Source organism: Triturus cristatus, chromosome 4_1, assembly GCF_964204655.1.
Source record: "Triturus cristatus chromosome 4_1, aTriCri1.1, whole genome shotgun sequence".
Lineage (NCBI taxonomy): Eukaryota > Metazoa > Chordata > Amphibia > Caudata > Salamandridae > Triturus > Triturus cristatus.
Window position 1 is genome coordinate 1,225,477,365 of NC_140585.1, and position 6,014 is coordinate 1,225,483,378.

The following is a 6,014-nucleotide window of genomic DNA, read 5'->3' on the forward strand; positions in this document are numbered from 1 at the left end:
TGTAGGCGCGCGGTCTTGCCATCGAGACACTGATGAAGATCGATTCGAAACGCGTCTGTCTTGCTACCTTAATTTCTGCCGAAATAAAAGAATAATCGATACAGAACCCCTCCTGTGAGTGCTTAACTCTGTGTGATTCACGAGAGTCTTGGGAGCTGCAATTTTTTGTGGGGCACCGCCACATCATAGCACCCGCCTGCGAGTGACCCGGCTGCCGGTGCAACCTTGGGAGCCTTTATATATATATATATATATATATATATATATATATATATATATATATATATATATATATATATATATATATATATATATATATATATATATATATATATATATATATATATATATATATATAAATCAGGAGGTTACCCTCAGTTGAAGACGCACTCTCAAGGCTAAAAGGCTCAGCAGAGTTCTTTATTCAAAGCAGCATTGCACATCAAGATTGTTCTTCGCCTTACGCGTTTCAAACCGACTTGGTTCTTGATCACAGGCATCTGATGTGGCTTTGGCAGCACGGCTCTACAATTCATCTGCATTCTCATTGGTTAAATGCCCTTTGGTGGGCGTCGCCAGTGTAAACTCCTTCTCTCGGAATGCTGGGATTCGTAGTGCAATTATTACAACCCTCCGGTGGGTGTGCGTCCGAAACCACAATCATGTATTTTAAAGCCCTCCAGTGGGCCTCTCGGTGTTTAGTGCTGCTTGCAAATTCATTTTTCGGCCGTACCGAAGCAAGGCTATATATATATATTCACGTAAAAAAACATAGGTTTCACACACGTTATAGTTAGGAATTAGCATTTAAAAAACCTTGCAAATTCACTTAAAAGACCATAGTTTCACACATGTTATAGTTTGGTGGACATTTCACTCATTCAAAGTGCATGTTTCAGTCTGCATGTCAGAATTTTTTTATGAAATAGAAGAGGATTTGAGAAGTCAAAATGGGCCCTAATTTTTCTTTCTGCAGCACTAATCATAATTTCTATGGCAAAATGAACCTCCTCATTTTGTTCCTTTTTAAATTAACCCCTTCAGTGCCCATGACGAGCTGGACTCGTCATGGGCCGCGGTGGCGCTGTGCCCATGACGAGTCCAGCTCGTCATAGACCCCGCCCGCTAATGCAACGGCCAGCACTGGGCGGGGAAAGGGGCGGGCACTGAAGGGGTTAAATGTTTTAAGTGTTACCACTTTATTCCAATCAAGATGGCTTCAGGTGTGCCATACTTTTGTCATAAGTAAGACTGTTAGCGCTCTAGTTGTTCTTTAGAACATTCTGGGACATTCTGTCATTGGGCTATACTTGGGCTACATCTGGGTGATATTTGTGCTACATTTGGGCTCTTTTGTCTCTGGTGGCCATCTTGGGAGACTTATTTGTTATGAAGTTTCCTAATTTTCTCATTTACTACAGTCTCCTCAGTAGGAAATACTTTCAGGTTTTTTACTTTGATTCCATCAAGAAGGCATTCAGATGTGTCACACGTTTGCCATAAATTCGGAATGTTAGCACTCTAGTTGCTTATTAGATCACTGTAGTAAAGCTACTGCTCACCAGGGAAGTCTGCTGCTGGTATTGAAAGTGCATGTTTCAGTCTGCATGTCATACTTTTTTAATGAAATAGAAGAGGATTTGAGAAGTCACTGAAAATGTGCCCTAATTTTTCTTTTTTCAGCACTAATCATAATTTCTATGGCAAAATGCACCCCCTCATTGTGTTCCTTTTAAATTAAACTACTCACTCTCTACTAGTCTCTACTACTACTCTCTACTACTCACTCTCTACTACTCACACTCTACTACTCACTCTACTACTCTCTACTACTGTCTACCACTCACTCTCCACTACTCTACTACTCACTCTCTACTACTCTCTCTTTACTTCTCCCTCTCTACTACTCACTCTACTACTCTCTACTACTCACTCTCTACTACTCACTCTCTACTAACTCTCTACTACTCACTCTCCACTACTCTCTCTCTACTACTCACGCTCTACTACTCTACTACTCTCTACTACTCTCTCTGCTACTCACTCTCTACTACTCTCTACTATTCTCTCTACTACTCAGTCTCTACTACTCAATCTACTACTCTCTACCACTCACTACTACTCTACTACTCACACTCTACTACTCTTCTACTACTCACTCTCTACTACTCACTCTACTACTCTCTACTACTCACTCTCTACTACTCTCTCTCTTCTACTCATTCTCTACTACTCTACTACTCACTCTCTACTACTCACTCTCTACTACTCACTCTCCACTACTCACTCTCTACTACTCGCTCTCTACTACTCTCTACTACTTACTCTACTACTCACTCTCTCCTACTCCACTACTCTCTACTACTCTCTACTACTACTACTCTCTCTACTACTCTCTACTACTCACTCTCTCTACTACTCACTCTACTACTCTCTACTACTCACTCTCTACTACTTGTGCTCTACTACTCACTCTTTACTACTCCCTACTACTCACGCTACTACTCACTCTCTACTACTCACTGTCTACTACTCCACTACTCTCTACTACTCACTCTCTACTACTAACTCTCTACTACTCTACTACTCCCTACTACTCACTCTCTACTACTCACTCTCTACTACTCTCTACTACTCACTCTCTACTACTCACTCTCTACTACTCTCTACTACTCACTCTACTACTCTCTACTACTCACTCTCTACTACTCTCTCTCTACTACTCACTCTCTACTACTGACTCTCTACTCTCTACTACTCACTCTCTACTACTCACTCTCTATTACCCACTCTCTACTACTCTCTACTACTCACTCTCTACTACTCACTCTCTACTACTCACTCTCTACTCTCTATTACTCATCCTCTACTCTCTACCTCTCTACCTCTCTCTACCTCGCTACCTCTACCTCTCTACCTCTACCTCTACCTCTCTACCTCTCTCTACACGCACACATATGCACATATATATGCATATATATGCATATGCATTTATATATATGTATGTGTATATACATACACATACATATATAAACATATATATAATCTGCATATCTAGATAAATACAAATATAAATGCATGCATCTGTGGGAAAAGCATGAGAAAATAGTTTTCTCTCAAACATCATTCATGATATCCCAGCAGAAGGCTTTTTCACATGGTAAAATCACCTTAGAACATACCACAATTCATAAAATGAGTATGGTACCATCAACAAATGATTTATAATGTAACTAAAGTCTTAAAACCTTCTATTAACTGCAATGCTTTTTAATGAGGTGCTATCAAGTATATTGGTCCCAAGATGGCTGCCAACACTTCTTGGATGAAGTGCTGACAGCCAATCAGATCTCACGATGAGATGTGTGGTTAGGCTCTGCCCAGATATATCTATGATTTTACTTTTGATTTTCTCAGGAACTACTGAACGGATTTACACCATTTATGCAAAAGGCACGACTCTGAACCAAGGGCTACCTTTCTGCTTAATTTGGTGTAAATCCGTTCAGCAGTTCGGGCTGTAGCTGCGACTAAAGGTCCCTATGGAAAATTGCATGGGGAAAACACGTTTTGGGACTCCCCTTTTTTCTCGGGCCCCGCTTGACGAATCACCACGAGAATTTCAGTTTAGGAGCGTACCGAAGTAGGCCACGAGTTTTGAAATTTTCGCGAAGATTCGCCAACCGGAGCCAAAGTTATTCTAAATAGAATGTTGCGTATTTCCTATGGATAATAGGTCCTTACTATAACTACCTACTGGCGACCGCCAGTAGGTAATTACCTACTGGCGGTTGCCAGTAGGTAGTTTTAGTTAGGATCTAGTTTCCATAGGAAAAGCGTTTTTTGTTTTCCCAATAACATTGCCACCGGATGACGAATCCTCGCGAAATTTTCAAAACTCGTGGGGTGCTCCGGTCAGCTCCTATCCTGAAAGTTTCGGGGTGATTCGGTAGGCGGGGGCCGAGCAAAAAGGGGGGTCCCAAAACGTGTTTTCTCCATGTTATTTTCCATAGGAAACTATAGACACGACTACAGCTCGAACTGCTGATCGAAATTACACCAAATTTGACAAAAAGGTAGCCCTTGGTTCAGAAAGAGGCCTTTTTGTTAAATAGTGTAAATCCGTTCAGTAGTTCCTGAGAAATTAAAAAAATAGAGGTCGAAAAATGCATTTCCCATAGGAAACTTTAGACACGGCTACAGCTCGAACTGCTAAACGGAATTACACCAAATTTGGCAAAAGGTAGTGATTGGTTCAGGAAGCGCCCTTTTTTTTAAATGGTGTAAATCCGTTTAGTAGTTGCTGAGAAAATCAAAAAATAAAAGTTTCGATATATAGAGGCACGGAGGATCCGCGCACCCTCCCGACCACGAGCTTTATTCTAGTTGGCTGTCAACACTCTAAACCAGGAAGTGTTGGCAAACAGAAAAACAAAAGGTGAAAAATAACAAAAGGGGGCAGGGTAGAAGCACCGTGACCCCTAGGCCTGCTCAGGGTGTGCCAGAAGGACCCCCAGGTCCAAAAAAAGCATTAAAAAAAAAAAAAACTATCGGAAAGATTCGCGCACCCAGCGCGAATTTCGTCCGAAAATGTTAAAAAACGAAGCGCGGTCTCCCGCGCTTCGTTATTATTTAGCCCGTGGGTGGGCTAAGTCCCGGGGGCATGCAAAGTTCAAACTGCGGGGGCCCAGGCAGGCCCCCGCAGCCCCGTGGACTGCCACCCCCAGGGCTTTCATTAAATATTTGCGGGGGGCTCACGGCCCCCCCGCAGCCCTGGGGACCGCCAACCCTGGGGCTTCTTTTTTAATGGGTGGGGTGCCTCCAAGGACCCCCCCAAGCCCCGTGCACCGTCACCCCTGGGGCTTTTTTTTAAAAATCTACACCTGTGTGCGGGGGCTCGAGCCCCACCCCATATGCCCCGAAGACCGCCTCCTCCCCGGGGCACTAATATTCAGATTTGTGGGTCCATGACGGTCCCCCGAGCCCCAGGTCCACCACCTCCCCGGGGCTGTGCATGTGATGGGAAGGGGGCCACCCGGCCCCCCTCCTGTTGCCTGTGATGGCCCTGGGGACCGCCACCCCCCAGGCCGGCTCCTGCAGTGTCCCGGGGTGCTACACCCCCACCTCCAGAGCTTACACCTTCATGCCTGGAGATTGAACGGGGCAACCTGAATTCTTTTTTTCTCTCACCGGATGTGGTAGATGTAATTTTGTCTGCCAGACGTCATTCCACCAAATCCATATATTCCTATAGGTGGTCTAAATTTGTACTTTGGTGCGGAGAGAAGTCCATTGACCCTTTGAAGGCTCGTCTATCTAACATCCTTCAGTTTGCCCTTTCTCTTGCTCAGCAAGGCTTTGCTGTGGCTACTGTTAGGGGTTATTTATCGGCTTTGTCGCCTTTCCTTTGTTTGCCGGATCAGCCGTCGTTATTCAAATCACCTATTGTTCTTCGTTTAAATCAAGGGTTTCACAAACAGGTTTCCTCCTACTCCCTTTATTGTGCCTCAATGGGACTTAAACCTTGTATTAACTTATCTTATGGGTTCTCCCTTCGAACCCTTACACAAGTGTCCCTTGAGACTGTTGTCCTTTAAGACGTTTTTCCTCATTGCAATTACCTCGGCAAGGAGGGTAAGTGAGCTTCAAGCTCTAAGTTCGAAACCCCCATTCTTGACCATTCATGCTGAAAGAATGGTACTCAGGACCAGGGCTGCGTTTTTGCCTAAGGTGGTAACTCCCTTCCATCTGGGGCAATCCATTACCCTTCCTTCCTTCTATCCTCCCCCTCACCCTTCCAAGGAGGAGGAGAGACTTCACCGCTTGGACCCTAAGAGGGCGGTGAGCTTCTACCTGGACAGGACAAAGGACTTCAGAGTTGATGACCAGCTCTTCGTGGACTTTGTTGGCTGCAGGAAAGATCGAGCGGTGCACAAGCACACCCTTTCCAGGTGGATTGTCTTGTGCATCAAGATATGCTACTCTTTGGCTGGTAAGGAACCTCCAGAGGGTTT